General features: G+C 44.1%; 1 protein-coding gene across 7 annotated transcripts in view; it reads left to right on the forward strand.

The window, feature by feature from the left end:
* The window catches only part of Camk4 (calcium/calmodulin dependent protein kinase IV), a 215,649-nt gene that overhangs the window by 43,508 nt on the left and 154,695 nt on the right, over positions 1-17,446 (forward strand). The gene's annotated exons all lie outside the window — the stretch shown is intronic.

Genomic DNA, 17,446 nt, shown 5'->3' on the forward strand with positions numbered 1-17,446 from the left:
GGCGACTCCAGATTCGGCCCTTCTCCTTCCCAGCATTCTCAGCTTGGCTTTTCCCACCTAGCCTTATCCTGGTCAGCTACTGGCCAATCAGCTTCTTTATCAACCCAGTCCCGGTGACATATGTTCACGCAGTGTATAGGAATATTCCCGCAGCCTCAAATGTTAGGGTGTCGCGCAGGTGTTTATTAGTGATGCGTTCCCGGAGTAGAGAATAGACAGGAGCCATCGGGGGTTAGCGATAGTGATGGGGGGGGCGGTGAGAGTGGCCGTAAAGAGGGTGGGGATAAGCTCTTCACGGAGAAACGATAGACCTGGATCTTTGTTGTGGTGGTGGACGAAACAACACGTACGACTCAGTGATCTAGAGCTGGAATGCGCACTGTAGCAACGCCAGCCTTATGGCTTTTATGTTGTGCTGAAGTTATGGAAAAATATAACCACGGAGGGGAATGGAGGAAGAGCGTGCTGCTATTTTTACCCTTCACGTGAATCTATAATTATTTCAATGCTTTTTCCCCCAAGTGAACCAGTGCTCGCAAGGAACCCTAAGAAAAGCAAGTCTTGCCTTACAAATGTTGGTAATGAATTCAGCAATTGATTTTTCAGAGTTGGGGAGGAGGCAGCAATATCCACGCATAAACGCCAGGATAATATTGCAGCCCTATCCTTTCAAAAACGGTTTATAGATTCTATTCTTGGTGGAAGTCTCATTACTTTCAATAATTTATTAAACTACCGTAGGCACGCTGTAATAAGGCATCTGTTGGCCTGAAATAATGTGTATGATCTCCCATACTTTGTAGATATTTACCATGTAGAGAAGATCTGAGCTGGCTGCATTACAGCAGCCTGTGAAACAGGTGCATTTCTATTTCTGAACTGGTCTATTCACTGAAGTTCCAGCAGTGTTCATTTAGATGAGATCTGAAAAATAATTAACAGCTTTTTTGAGATACCAGTGATATAAAAATTATGTGTAGTTAACATGTAAAAGCTGATGTTTGTGTGTGTGTACACCAAGGACACCCCCTGGCATCAAGCTAATTAGCATAGTTCCCATTTTGTGTGCTTATGTGCATGGTTTTAACCTTCTCATCCCAAGATGTTATTATCAGAATGAAACGTGCTTATTTTCTGGTTAAACTTTATTGCACATCCAAAGTGGATGCTGGCCTTGGAAGTAGCTAAGAGATGTATGCATCTCAACCTGTGCGTGTCAAAGGACCTAATGAAACCTTAAAGAAATAAGCCTAAATGTATTGTGTCAGACGGATGTAAAATGGTCACCCACAAGTTAAAGAAGAGATTCGTACTTTATTTTGTGCGCATTCTGACTTCTTTCTTTCTATACCATGTGCTGTTAAAGAGCGCACGGTCAGAACAAGATCTTCATCATCCTTAGAAGGAGGTCGCAGGGTTCTTAGAGGGATGCCTCACTTGTATGCCTGATTTCTGTTTCTCCCACTCCCCTGGAGTTTACTATTTACTCCCAACAGCTCAGTGTGCTCCAAAACAACTGGAAACTGAAAATTCAAGACTTAGTAGAGGCAGAGACGACAGCAAAAAACAAAAAACAAAAAAAAAACAAAAAAACAAAACAAAACAAAACAAAAAAAAAAAACCAAGAGTAGATTTCTAATGTAATCTGATTGAAAGACCAGCAAGGAAAGAAAACAAAAATGACGTTTAACCCAAATGACCTGGAAAATTTCCTCACCAAACTCATGATATTCAGTTGAAAGAACCCTGAGAAGTTGGGCGCACCTTCTCATAGTCTGTTGGAAATGAGAAGGAGCACTTCTCTCTGGGGGCAGGAAGTGAGAAAACATGCACCACTCTGAATTCTGCTCCCCAGGCCATGTTGGTGGCGACATTTAAGAAAATGCTGCACCCATGTGTGTGTGAGTTCCAGGGAGTTCTAGTTTGAATTAAAAAAATGAGGTTAGTTAAGGAATTCACTGTCTAAAACTAAATATATTACAGGATAACCTCTCATTAATAAATTGTTTCCCATGACGTTCTTTTAAAAGTGAACTCATTTGGAGGATGAAAGTAGATTTTCATACATCATTAGCAACCTGACAGATTCTGGAAATAGAAAAATACAAGGCTGACGTGTCAGGAAGTAATACAGTTGAAGATCCGTCAAAAGTGACGCGAGTTTTCCAGGAAGCGTTAGATGAATTAAGCAGAAAATAACTCAATTTATAAGCCATTTAGCAACGACGTACCAATTATTTATACTTGCACAATATCTGTAAATTCTTTTACTGTCATTATACAAAATAGCTGAAAAGAGCTTTGGAAGAGAAAACAAATGTCTCTGTTGCCTTTTCTAATGGAAATTCCTGAAAGATTAGTCAACCCATTTTCTTCCCTGCCTTTTTGGTTTCCGAGTCTGGGTCTTTAAAAAAAAATAGCGTTTAGCGTATCCTTCATTTATTCTTTGACAATTCCTGACGTGTCTGCAATGCGTCTTGATCACATCCACCCCCAGTCCTCGATTCCCATTCTTTCTGGGTCCCTCCTCCCCAGAACTTCCTTCTCCCGCATTTGTTGACCCCTGTAAACCGCCGACCCTGGTTAATGCTGTCTGCTAGCATGTTGGAGGATCTGCTGCTTGACCTTGCCCGGCCCCGTTCTATCCAGAAGACAGGACTTCGCAGCGCTCCCTCCCATCCTCCAGCTCTTGGATTCTTTCTGCCCACACTCTGCAGCGTTTCCTGAGCCTTGGGGTAGGGGGCTTGATAGAAGGACGGGTACTCAACAGTCACTTCTTGTTAGCACTTCGGCCAGCTGTGAGTTGATTCTGTCTTGCTGTGTAGCCGAGGCTAGCTTCAACCTCCAGACAGTCTTCCTCCAGCCTCCAGAGTGCAAGGATTGCACATGCCTACCTTTTCCCACATGTGGATCTTTTTCTGTCTTCTCTGTCACATTGGCTCTGTCTCACCAGAGAGTAAAGCTACACAGGGAAATCTCCTTTTATGAGTAATTTCAGTAGGAATGTTTTCCAGTCCTTGTGTTACCTGAATTTTGTCTAAAAGCTCATAGTCTTATCCATACATATATTTTTGACATTTTCCCCCTTGACTCCACTTACACTGTATCTTCTGGGAAACCTTGCTTCAAACCTCAAAGATCTTCTTCTTCTTCTTTTTCTTCTATTTGTCAGCCACTCCTTTTTCTGGCATTTTCCAAAAGTTCTACTCTTATCCTTCAAGTTTTCCTCTATTTTAAAATTATAATCTGATATTCTTACCTCAAATATGTGTCTGCAGGTCCTATGTGCCTTTGGCAAGTACAGGCCTCGATTCTCAATCTGAATATTTCTCCTTCCTCAAAAGTCTCTGCTCTTCTCCCTATTTACCTTCTCTTATACATTGGATCTCCCAAGCAGGTGGCCATAATCTGTCCACACCTGAGTTTCCACTACTAAGGACATTATGAATTAAAAACATCGTTCATGTCCCAGTTGTTACCATCTTTGTTGAAGCCCTCAAGTTTTTCCCTCTGTTCACCCATAACTTAATGTATCTTAGTCCCTCATTTCTCCTCCTTAATCTTCCAAAATACACAGTTTGTCATATTCTCAGGTCTTTAAAGGGTAGGGAGAAGGTCCTAATAATGGATAGAGGCCTCTACTTGACGAAAATGAATGAGTTCATGGGCCCACTCGAAAAGTCCCCGTGTGAAAGCATCCTGGAGCTGTAGTGGTTGGTGGGCGTGGTCCACTTATGCTTGCCCTTGCTACTCTAGGGGACTTCAGTCCTTATCTCCTACACAGTCTCCATCGTCATGCTGCATGGCCTGTTGAAGGGCTTCTCACAGCCCAGGGTTTTCTTCCTGTGGCGGGGGATGAACACCTGGGTGTTGTTCTTGACCAATGTCAGAATTTATCTTTTAAAAAACAAAACCTCTCTTCTAACTCATATTTCTTAAGATGCTTTATATTGTGATGCCACTATGTGTTCTGAACACGTCAATACTCAGTTTCAACATTCACTTGCATTTTTTGAGATCTTCAACCTAACACGTACAGTCACTGTGCCCTAGAATCCCTCTCCCAGATCTCATCTCTCTAGTGTTTCTTGAAGATACGATGAAGTTCTCTCTGGTTAGCCCCGAAGCTAATTACTGCTTTTTTTTTTCAAAAGTAGTTTTGTATTCTTGTTATTACTGATCCCATTATTTGTTTGCAGAGGGGTGGGTCCTGCGAAGATGCTGAGACCCTCTGTTACCACCTTTGACAGCACAGCATCTCTGCGGTAATAGGCACTCGGTTGTTTCTAGATGTATCTCTCATTATCCAGCCAAGCCAACCTAAGGGTGTAGATTCTGTTGCTAACAATATAACAGCACAGACTGGGTAAGTTACAGGGGTTCATTTGTCTTGAGCCCTACTCCAGGGTCAAGTTACTGAATCTAGTGATGACCTCCTTGTTGGCAGAGCTCTTGAGGTGGCACAGGGCAGGTTACGTGGTAAGAAGTAAGGAAAGGGTTGCTTAGCAACACTGGCCTTCAGAAGGACTCATATACTCCAGACAATCAAATAATCTGTCACCCGAATGGGCTAATCAATTCGTAAAACTGGGGCTTTAAAGTCACCTCTTAAAGAGGTTACTTGGTCTCACATTTTAAAATGGGCATGGAATTTCAGCATGGGATTTAAATGGAGCCAAACATACTCAGACTTCATAGCAGCGGCTTTATTTGTCGCTGGGCTCACCTTCTCCTGGGGGCTTATGTTTTGTGCATTGGGGTTTTAAAGACAGCACCATGTAACCACAGCCGTAATAACTGTCTTCATCTTCCTGACCTTGTTATCCCCGTGATTTTCCTCTTCTGTTTCTAGCAGTGTCCTCTGCATCACCACGGTATGGTTGCTTGAATATGCGCGATATTAGAATATGACCACTCCCCACTTAATGCCACATTTATCTTATTTAATTAGGTGAGACTGTCTTCTGTTGCTTCACTGATGCTTCTTATGTGTCAATCACAATCAGAACTTGCCTCTTATCCTTCCGGAGATAAGATCTCTACCCGTGACTCAAATGCCTCTTTAAGCTCTTTCCTTTCATGAATCAGCCTAGGCTCTTTGGGACTTTACTGTGTATCAGTCGAGTGAACGAGAAAGCTTTCCTTAAAAGTGTTTTCCCTCCCACTCATTTATCCATTGCTCAGAGGGAAATATTATAGCGAGCCTCCTCTTTCCTTCAAAGCCTATGTCCCGGGGCTTAGAGACGTCCTTGACTGCAAGAACTCATAGTGTAAGGGTTTTACATGACTCTCCCTAGGTCCATTCAAAAGTAGCTATCATGGGTTTGTGGGGCCCTTGGTCTGTCATCGTGTCTCCACACCAGTAGAGACCCAAGGCAGGTGGTCCTCCTGTACTTTGGATATATGCAAAAGAAAAATGGCACGAGCCTTGTTAAGCCGGTAGGACATAACCAAATTTAACAGGAAAAGGGATGGAACTCATGCACACTGAAAGTAAGGCCAGAGCACTTTAAGGACTGAGAACTGGTGACCAGGAGCTGAGGACGCAGAAGGCGTCATGACGTCGACAGTGGCGTGTACCGATGTTACATCTGCATCCTCATTCGGAGCCTGGAGGGTAGAAACCCTTGCTTTTGATGACTGTATCCCGGGAAACATGAGTGCCAGGCCCACAAGAAAGATAACCTTGGGTTGTAGAAGATGCAGGTCTGTCTCAAAGAGGCAGAGAATGCATTTTTGTAAAGGCAGCATTTCTCAAGTGACTGCGGGGAGAGAGACGAAAGGCAGGTCAGGCAGAGGCTTCTGGAAGGAGCCGAGCTGAGGGGGATTCGCGGCCAAGTCACTTGACTTGCTTTCGCACGGCTTTTATCTCTTATCAAAGCCATGGAATGAATGGTTCATGGCATAGGACTTTTGCCGTTGTTCACGAAATCCATGCATACTGAGATTTTAATAACACTTTGCAGGTTACATCAGTTTGAAGATAAATGAAGAAATCTTTCAAAATAAAATACTTTGCTTTCCCCCCTTCTGAGTCACGGTTGAAGGTGAAGGCCTACGTCACAATGACAAATACTTTGGTTCGATTGATCCATCCTGTTGCTGTTTCTTTACTGTAGAAGTACCCATCAGGGCGAGCCTTTCAGGAACAGAAAACAATAATTAAACACCTTAGCTAGCTGCTTCTAATACAAGTGAGTCATCCAAAGCCAGAAAGCAGAGAGATTAAAGAGACAAGCAAGCCCTCGGTTTATCAGTGCAAGGGGTGTTCATCTCGCTGTCTTTTGGAATGAGGCCCCCTCAATGATTATGATCTTAGTTCCGTCAACTTATTTGTGCCCCCCCCTTACACTGTAAAAGGTGGTTAATTTTTTTATTTTATTTAAAAAATTTATTTTTCATTTTATGTATCAACCCCAGTCCCAATTCCCTCTCCCTCACCTTCTCCTATCTCTCTGCCTCTCCCCCTTCCCGCCCCCATTCAGTTCTCATAGGGGTGAGGCCCTCCTTGGGGAGTCAACAAATTCTGGCATATCAAGTTGCAGCAGGACCAAGCCCCTCTCCCCTGTATCAAGGCTGAGCAAGGTATCCCACCACAGGGAGTGGTCTCCAGAAAGCCAGTTTGTGTCCTTGAGATGGGTCCTGGTGCCACTGCCAACCCCTCCCCACAATAGATCAAGTCACATGACCGCCACCCATATTCAGAGGGTCTAGTCCCCGTCCCACGCAGGGTCTCCATTTGCCAGTCCAGTCTGTGAGCTCCCACGGTCTCTGTCTTCCAATCATGGTCTTGATTCCCCCCTCCCCCTTGCTCACATGGTCCCTCCTCCCCCTCTCCATCTGAACCCCAGGAGCTCAGCCCAGTGCTTGGCTGTGGGTCACTGCATCTGCATCCATCCGTTACTGGATGCAGGTTCTGTGATGACAATTAGGGCAAGCCACTAACCTGATTAAAGGGGATGGGCCGTTCAGACGGCCTCTCTATTGTTGCTAGGAGCCTTAGCTAGGATCATCCTTGTGGATTCCTGGGAATTTCTCTAGCTCCAGGTTTCTCCCCAACTCCACAATGCCTCCCTCTATCAAGACATCTCTTTCATTGCTCTCCCTCTCCCCCCAACCTGGTGGTCTTCATCCCTCATGTTTCCATCCCCCATTCCCTCCCTCCTACCCCATCCCAGTTTACCCAGGAGATCTTGGCTATCTTCCCTTCCTGGGGTCCTCCATGTGTATCCCTCGTAGGGTTACCCCTTTTCACCTAGTTTCTCTGAAGTTGTTGATTGTAACCAGGTTGCCTAATTTTCAATACCTATTATAAAGATAGATCTCATCTGAGGACCTCAACATACCCCTGATCCTTTTATTATGTCCATTGTAACTAACATTGTGACCTGCACTTTTAGATAGGGTTGTATGGAATACAAAAAAAAAAAGAAAAATATAGGGTTTGAATCTGAACCCTAGAAGAGTGGCCAGTGCATGGCATAACAGACATCAGTAACTTCAGTAAGGGGGAGTACTGGTATTTATGTCTCTACCTATTTTTTGGTTACTGCACCCCCCACATTTTGGGGGCTCTGTTGCTTTTCTCAGTATTTGGTTTCGAAACTTAGTCCTCGTTGCCATAGTCATTCCCACCTCCATTCTGATTCCCAGCCGGCATCCCATGTTTCAAACAGACTACTGGAACCATCTCTCCATCATTGTACTACAACCCATTCTTTGCGCAGAGTGATATTTAAACATGCAAGACAGACCACACCGTTCTGCTCTATAGCCATAGAGCCCTACATAGCTTTCCAGAGTATCCGGGACATTTTCCAAATTCCTGAGGCCCCAAACCGTCTCCTCTTAACAGTTTCACATCTCACTACGTCCCCTGCCTTCATGTAAGTTATTTTCCTGTTGTTGTGATGATAAAAATATCATGGCCAAAAGCAACTTGAGGAAGAATGTTTATTTTGGCTTACAGTTTCAGAGGGCCAGAGCCCTGATGGCCTGAGCTGGGAACTGAGAGCTCAGGCCATAAAACTCAAAGTCTGCCTCCAGTGGTACGTTTCCCCCAGCAAGGCCACGCCTCCTTTTATCCCCCTATAACTCGAGTCATACAAGAGCATTCCGTGGAAGACTGAAAAGCTTAGCAAATGTTTCAGTGAATTCAACTCAGATTGTTTTTCTCAGTATATTCTGTGTGTACTTCCTAGGAACACCCAGCAACCGGGAGCTAATGTTTTATACAGGTTTTTACTTTGAAATAAGGCCTCCTGCAGCAAGTGCCAGGCTCAAGGCTTTCTGCTGCTCATTAAGAGGTATCCACAAAGGACATAACATTTGCCGTATCTTCATGGAGTGAGCTTAGTAGAGAGGGGGTTTCTGTTTTCTGATAAACAGGCTGCATGTTGTGAATCCCACGAAGGAAACAGTGTGCATAGTGGGACTCAGGGAAGGAAATTACACTTTGGTCTGAGGTAGCCGTGTCTTGGACTTTAAAACCACTGGGATCTTGACAAGTGTCATATACAGAAGAAATGGCAAGGGGGGAGAAGGAGTTTTTTTTTTTTTCAGTTGAATAGCAGCAGCTGCATAGTTTGGGAAAAGGCATCCACCACCTTCTTTGGGAGGTGGTAGCACCTTAGGAGTTTTGTTAGTGGGACTCAGATCAGCACAGTAATGCTTTAGAGAAAAGACTGAGATGGTTCTGGCAGGATGGACTTGATGGAGAGTCAACTGGAGAGGCCTGGAGACTAATCCCTTAGCAGCTTTCATGATGCTGCTGTTGGAGCAGAAGAGGCGTTTGCAGAGTGGGCCGGGAAGTTCCCCGGTGAGATTTGTTCAGGGCATGAGCCTGCATATCTTCACAGCAGGGTTCAGTCCTCACCCACGGTGAGCTTTCCTCTTGCTACATTTATCCTGGAATCTATGGCTTCTCGTGACTTTTTACATTTATAACCATGGATAATCTCTATGTAATATACTTTTAGTTACAGGATTTTGCATGTTGCTTTTCTACTCTCAGGCATTTTAAAGCATGTCTTAAGGTCTCTGAATTCTTAAAATGTCAGCATTTCTATCACAGGCAAAACATTCATATCTCAGTTTGGACATCAGTGGTTCCTTCGCTCTGGTGGGCACCTACTTTGTTAGTGCTCATAGGCTTGTTCAATAGATTAACGCAGCTGGCCACATCTTCTTAGGAAATGCTTTGATTTCTGCTTGCCTCACACACACAGACATACATGCACACACATGCACACACATGCACACACACACACACTATTTTGTTTACTGTTCTATTTCTGAGAAGAGTTACCATGACCAAGGCAACTTTTATAAAAGAAAGGATTTACCTGGGGACTGGCTTACAAGGCCACACCTCCTAATCCTTCTAATCCTTTCAAATACTGCCAGTCTCTGATGAGCATTGAAATATATGAGCCTCTGGGGGGGTCATTCTTATTCAGACCACCACTGCATACAGATACACATGCATGCACACATGCACACACACGCATGTGCATTCACGCTTATGAATATACATGCACTCATGCACACCATGCATTTGTATACACGGGAATGATCAAATTAATTTCAGAGGTGTGTGTGTAGATCAAATCTCTAACCCACTATATTTGGTTTGCATATCTTAATCAGACACTTTTGTTGACACATGTTGTATCTCCATCTAGAGGGCTTCTAGGCCTATCATATGTGTATCAGTTGTCACATTATTTGAATTATTTGCGAGAATCGCTATTAATGTTCACTCCTTCCTTGAAGCACTCTTCTGTGGTTTTCTGTGCGAACAGCCTGTATACTCCCCACTCTCTGCCAGGCTTTCTTCTTTACTGACATGCTCCCGAGCTAATAATCCCTTGTTGACATTCCCAAGTCCTACGTCCTCTCCCCCTCTGCTTCTGGGTGCACCCCCAGCTGTCGACCTCACTTCGTATCTCTGGTCAGTGTGACACTCCTCATGGTGATCCCTGACTCCTCACTGTGACCCTGACCCTGGTGGTCTCTGATAGCTTCCTCGATGTCTGGCTCATGCATCTGAAGTTTAGCTGTTCACTTTCCGCCTCAAACCTGGGATCAGTCCTTTCGCGAATCGGTTTTGGGCTATTCCATTAGAGAGTGGTTTTGTGGTTCTGTAACGTGGGCCTTAGATGTATTTAGTATTGCCAGGCTTATCAGTATTTCCAGACATTTACATTACATATAAATAAGTTATAACTAATATGTGCAATCATAATTCAGGGTGGTGTAGTTCATGTATTACCTCATGAACATTATATCTGTGCTTTTCTTCTACATTGAAAAAATCTTGGTTCTGAAGGACACAGGGGATGCCAATGCTGGAAATGAAACATAAACACAGTAGCCTCCTCCGAATGATAACAGCTTGTAAACCATCACTATTAATATGACTTGCAATATTATTTCTAGGAAATATCAGTGACATTGCTGATAAACACATAGGTGTATCCTAGTTGATTAGAAATTACAGACCCCTATATTATTTGTCTGGGTAGTAAATGATTCTGATTAGCAGGAATGCCTTCCTTCATCATGCTGTTCTCTGTGAGTGAGGTTATCAGGTTATCTATAGTTTCCAAGAGAAGCCTACAGAGAATTCCACTCAATAGGCCACTTGTCATAATTAAACCCAGGGTAATTCGCTGCAAGGAGGTGCCTGATGGAGGCTCTAGGTGCGTACTCATGCTCATTATTTTATTTTGCATTTATTTATTTATTTATTTGTTTATTTCTTTTTACCGCTTTTGCAGTAAGAGGAGTTTCTAGGTTTAGGAAACAACAAGGCCATTAGGAATCAGCAGTCATTTTACATTTCCTTTTCTAATGAACACAGCTGATGTTCTGCTTTCCTAATGCATACAGTAATGGTCACTTCCTCAAAAGCCACTTTGAAACATCTTGTTTAAATGAGAAGAGAGGTGCTTTATGACAGAATTGGAGCAGAAAAGGGGGATAGTGAGCTCTCTATTCCTGTGACAGAATACTCCAGAAAACCAGCATCCTAAAGGAGGAGGAAGGATTGCAGGTGGGCTCATGGTTTTAGAGCCATTGGTCCATAGTCACTCACTCTGTGGTCTCTGTTCCTGTGTCGAGTCAGAGCATTATAGTATAAAGCATATGGTGGAAAAAGACTGCTCACCGCATAATGTCCAGGAAGCAAAGAGACAGAGAAAAGGGGTAGAGTCAAAGCAAACCCTTCAAGGGCATGTTTCCTCCAAAAAGATCTCACCTCTAAATGTTTCCACCATCTTCCAGTAACTCATCAAGCTGTATCCACAGCTTGCATCAGGGACCAAGCCTTCAACACATGAGCATTCAGCGGACACTGTAAGACTTTTTTGTGGAAAAAGTCAGGCTGAAATATAGTGAGATGATGGGAACACAGGGGTCTTGAGTGGCAAGTGCCTTGAAGTTCTAGCCCTGGAATGGTCTCCACTGTTTTAGTGCATATGCTGCTCTTCTATACAAAGAAATCTTAATACTTTCAAGAAGATAATGGGAAAATTTAAATGGAGTGATTGGCCTTTTGAAATTATGCATTGAGTTTGGGAGCAATTAAACTCAAATTGGACTCTGGAAACATTAAGGTGGAATAAGAGATTAATGTAAATGGGGATGGTATTTTATGCATTGATGGTATGATTAATAGCCAGGAGAGCCTATATGTGGTAAATGGCAGGCCAGTGATAAGCCCTTTCTACTTTAAGGAGACAGAGCCAAGCCATGACTGTCTTCAGACACCCCTCTTCTTGAAAAGTGTTAAAAATAAAGCATATTCAAGTAGATCAGGCAAATATAGGATTAAAAGAATATGGGGATTTCTTGAAAAGATTCCATAAGCCAAATGCTACTTGAATTTCATGGATGGGAGGGTGCAGTCTTCAAAGATGAGAAGCAGAAAGGAACCAGAAACTCCAAACGAGGGATTCGTCGAAGGAATAAAATGCAGCAAGATGTGGGGAATTTGGTTGTGATGTACTTCAGCATTTAAGTTGTGTTGCGTTGGGTCTAGAAATTCGATCATTTGCCAAGAAAGTGGAGGCACCCAAAACTCTTCATGAGAGCTGCCCCGTACAGCGAGTGCCGGGGATTGCAAGGGGTTTGATTCTGGGAAACCGAGAAGTCAGACCTTAGATGTGACAATTTGTGGTGTCAATCTTCTGACGTCCCTGGCCTATTTTACATGGCGCGGTCCCTTTCAAGTATCTAGTCATTTTTTTTTCTGTACCCAATTTCCTTTCTAAGCAATGTCAGCTTCTCTGACAGTACAGGGCTAAAAAATTCCTGTAAGAGAGGAGGATCCTGTGACCAGTCCACAACTTCCGGGGCCCTGGGCTAGTTTTTGTGTGCTCTATAGGCATGCAGTCTCCGTGAGCACCGCTTGCAGTCCAGGGGCAAGCGGCCCCGCGCTCTGTCCCTTAGTCCTGCTGGCGTCCTTTCTCCTCCTCCCTGGGCTGTAAGGGGCATCCCTGGATTCCCCTTAAGGCCCAGTAGAGAGCATAGGGAGCCCTGAGTTCCACCCCAGCGTGTCCCATGAGCCACCCTTTTCTTCCTGTGCCTCTGACACGTACGTGCCCCACCACACAAGGAAGCGTGCCACTCATCAGAGTTTCGGAGTTCCCGTGTCCATCGGAGTATGTTCTCAACTGCCTCCTCCCTCCCTGAGTGGGAGGGTGAGGACCTGTGCTTCTGGCGTTGCCAGGTTGCAAGCATCTTTCAATGAATTCCTCCAGTCCTGTGAGGGTATCCCTATGCCGTGGACTTTGTCTTCTATTCTGTCGTGCTGTATGGTCAGAGGGTCCGCTGGGGAACGTCATTTTCTGTGGAAGGAAACGAAAACGCATCTTTATTTAAGATGACAGGTTTAGTTCCTCTCTGTTTTAAACTTATTTTTGTTTAAATTAGAAACAATCTTATTTTGCATACCAATCCCAGTTCCCTCTTCCTCCAATCCTCCCATGGCCCCCACCAACCCTTTATCCCACTTCCTGCTGTCCCCCACTCAGGGAGGGTGAGGCCTCCCATGGGGGATCATCAAAGTCTGTCACATCATTTGGGGCAGGACCTTGGTCCCCACCCCCCATGTTTCTAGGCTGAGAGATTATCCCTCCATGGGCAATGGGCTCCCAAAGTCCATTTGTGCACTAGGGATAAATTCTGGTTCCACTACCAGAGGCCCCATAGATTGCCCAGGCCTCCTAACTGATGCCCACGTCCAGGGGGCCTGGTTTGGTCCTATGCTGGTTCCCTATGCTGGGGTCTATGAGCTCCCACTTGTTCAGGTCAGCTGTTTCTGCGGGCTTCCCCAGCCTGGTCTTGACCCCTTTGCCCATCACTCCTCCCTCTCTGCAACTGGATTCCAGGAGTTCAGCTCAGTGCTTAGCTGTGGTGTAACTGAATGTCATTAGGAGTCAGTTGATTGCTGTATTCTTTTAGTAAAACAATAGTGTTTGGTTTTATGCTAGGTCTCTGGGTCTCCATCTCAGGTTCTTGGTGCTGGGTCTGGGTTTCGTCTCATGGAGTGGGCTACATGAAAGGGTTAAGGTTCTTTGCAGACACGGCCTCAGCTTCTACATATTCAGTGAGTTGTGTGGTTATTGTTTTCAGCACTCGGAGAGCAATTTTCAGTCCCACTATAATAACTAGGAGTAGATTTTATCAACCCAGTTTTTAATGAGGAAACAAGCTACAAAGAACTTAACAAAATTGCTCAATAAAAGACACCTATTTTGTGTTAGGAAGATAGGTATACATTTAGCTTTGAGCACTGTGTTTTAGAAGTGTCATTTAGACACTAACTTATATCAAAATTCACACCAAAATTTAAACTTGGTTTGACATTCAGTACTGTACTCTGGATGTGATTGCAAATCAGCAATTAGGCAAGGTTACATATCTCACTTTTCTAATTAAGGTAATTAATTACTTGGAAGTGCTGTAAATAAAATTACTTAAGTATCGCAACAAAGTTTTAAGACTGTCTTCAGTGCCAGTTGGAGGGAAATGAAATGGTTACTCTAGTTAGAAAGTTAGAAAGTTACTTAGTTAGAAAGAGGGCATCAACTATGTGCTGTCTGTAGGAATCTTTAAAGAGATTTGTCTGTATTATTTTTAATTATGTGCAAGCATGTGTGTATGTGTGTGTGTGTAAGTGTGTGTGTGTGTGTATGTGTGTCTGCATTTAGGTATGTGTACATGAGTGCAGGTGCCTGCAGAAACCAAAGACACTGGAACCCCAAGCTGATGAGTGGCAGTTGTGAACCACCCAGAGTGGGTGATGGGAGCCCAAATTAGGTACTTAGCAATAGGAGAACATGCTCTTAACCACTGAGCCGTCTCTCCAACCCAGGAGCCTATGGGAAGCTTTTAAAGGATCTATGTCTTTTCAAAGATTTAGCCTTATTCCTATGTATTATACTTGTATCTAAATTCAGTGTACTGACTACCTGGACTTAAGAAAATTCACCCACAAAGGTGTACTAGTTACTTTTCCATTGGTGCAGTTAAAACACCGTGGCCAACAAGCCATCTTATAAAAGAAAGCGTTTAATTTGGCTTGTAGTTCCAGAGGGCCAGAGTCTGTGATGGTGGATTGAAGGCATGGCGGCCCATGGCCAGAGCTGCAGCCAAAGGTTCACGTTCCTGAGAGCGTACACCTCGGTCCACTAACAGAGAGGGCACTCTGCAAATGTGCAAATGGCATGAATCCTCTGAAGCCTGCCCCCCCAACCCCCACAACTCCTCAGCAAGCCACACCCAAGCTTTCTTTCTGTAGTAATTCTTCTACTCGGAGATCATGTATTCAGACACACGAACCTGTGGTGCCGTTCTCTTTCCAAACACCACATAAGGCTGTGGGTTTCCAGTCACTGCAAGCCATGACCTACATGGCTTTGCACTTGACCTGTCTGGAATGACAAGGGAGTGAAAGAAAGGATAGACATACGTGTACATGTACACGGATGTGTGCTGTGATGGAGATGCATTGGCAGCCTGGACACCCAGCACGTTTATTAACTATGGCTGAGCAATGAGTTAGGTTTATTGTTTACAGCTGGATGAGGGGGTGGGCTTGTTAAATACAGCTGGGTGAGGAGGAAGCAGCAGGCTAGTTAATGTCAGCAGAAGGTCTCTGTATGGGAGAGGGTTTTAGGTTGCAGTCAGTCACCTGGAAGGAGGAAACTGTGGTTAACTGTTCCTGCATGCACTGGTTTTTAGCTAAATGTCAATTGTTCATAACGTCTGTACTCAAAACGGAGGAAGACTTTTCTATTCTTCTGAGCCTGACCCGGAGGAGGCTTTGCCATTCCCATGGGTCTGAGAGGTTGGGGACCTTGGCGTGACTGTGCTCACATCAACGACACACAATCACTCAGGACTTCATCCATTCCCCGCAATAGCTGATGCCCGATGCCTCTCCCCTTTCTGATACACAGCATAGCCTAGGAGGCCAGGACTTTAGTCATCCGTGTGTATTTGCATCTACTGGATTGGCTTTCTAGGAAGGCATGTGTTAGCAGTGGATCTAAATCTGTACTTCCCTGATTCAGAGATCCTAGAGATGACTGCCTGATGGTGACTCACTCTTCTATAGGTCTAGACATGCCTTGTTGTGTCTAACCATTGTAGTATTGTGTCTATTAAACATGAATCTGCTCCTTTGGCAACAACAACAGTTTTAGTTACGACACCTCATTATACAGTTAACATCTCGTGCTGATGGCCTAACCACAAGCACATTCCATGTTTACAAGTAAATGGTACGGAGATGGCTGCTTTTGTGGTATTCTCAGATGCCATTCGCAGGGAATTATATCCTTAAGATTTCAAAGAGCTACCCCCCCAGGAGGAGGAAGTCTCTAGGGTCACAAAAGTTTGTTGATAGTAAAATATAACCTTCATTTTTATTCATTTAATTTTCAGTTTAACAACACAGAGTTGTTTTAAAAGTATATAGCGTTTCCAAAATCCTTTTCATCCTCTTTTCATCCTGGAAAACCCAGCATTTCTTTAGAATGTATCTTTCAATTTTTAAAAATGTGTTTTTATAAATGGATGAGTGTACAGAACATTGAAATATCGTCTTATGTGTCTTTAACACAGAAGTGTTAACAGGTATGGCATACTTATTAATCTCTGTTCTGTAGATGCTCTGTGCCAGGATGTGAATTCTCAGTTTTAATAGTAGCATAGTATCTAACATTTAGACTAAAATCCAAATTCCTCCCCTTGTGGGACCCATGGGGTATGGCGGAATCATTTTTCGTGCATTCCTTTCCAGCTGTGTGGATATTCTGAGAGCACATCGGATGGTCTCGCCTCCCTCTATGTATGCTCTCTACTCTACTTGTTTTCTCGCCTTACTCCCCAGGTCCACCGAGTCTCCATATCCACCATACCCATATAACAACGACCCCATCAGACTCCCCTGGTGTTTCTCCCCAGCCCCTCCATGCCTCCATGCAGTCCTCAGTTCTCGCTATGTCTGCTTACCTTAGCTGGCTTTGTTTACTTCTTAGTAGTGTTTCCACCCGTCAGCCTGGAGAGGATGTGCTGCTTGTCTGTCTGCTTGCCTGTCCGAGAACTTGGTTTACAACTTTTGTATTTTGGTAGTATTTTTACAGTAGTGTGTGTGTGTGTGTGTGTGTGTGTGTGTGTGTATAGCATTTTTTAGTATTTACAGCACACTGTATTTTTATAACTTTATTATTATTATTATTATTTATTTTTAAGTTTAAATTTAGATTAGAAACAAGGTTGCTTTACAAGTCAGTTCCAGGTCCCTCTCCCTTTCCCTCCCCTCCTCTTATGTCCTTCCCCCAACTCACCCCCATTATCCCCTCATTTCCCCAGGGAGGGTGAGGCCCTTCATGGGGGTGTCCATAGTCTGTCATTTCTTCCAGGGCAGGGCCTAGACCCTTCCCCAAGAGTTCAGAGTGAGAGTGCATCTCACATTGTTGGATGGGAGTCCAAAGTCCATGTGTATATTTGGGATGAGTACTGATCTACTGCCCAAGGCTCAATAGATTACCTAGGCCTCCTCACTGACACCCACATTCAGGGGGTCTTGATCAGTCCCATGCTGGATTCCCAGGCTGATGCCTTCGATTAAAGAGTTAACCTTTGTCAGGTCAGCTGTTTCTGGGGGTTAAACCATCCCAGTCTTAATCCCTTTGGTCATCAGTCCTTCCTCTCTGTCACTGGATTTCTTGAGTTCAGCTCAGGGCTTAGCCATGGGAGTATGCCTCTGCCTCCATCAGCCACTGAATGAAGTTTCTGTTTCCCAGACTCTCTGGCCATTAGACATAGATCTGGGGAGTATTTTTTTATAACTTTTATAGAGTTTGTTTCTGGAATTTGTCCACTGATGCATTCTTAGGGCTTAAGACAATGGTTTGTACACAATATGCATCTG

Source organism: Mesocricetus auratus, unplaced genomic scaffold (genome assembly GCF_017639785.1).
Source record: "Mesocricetus auratus isolate SY011 unplaced genomic scaffold, BCM_Maur_2.0 Super-Scaffold_100015, whole genome shotgun sequence".
NCBI lineage: Eukaryota > Metazoa > Chordata > Mammalia > Rodentia > Cricetidae > Mesocricetus > Mesocricetus auratus.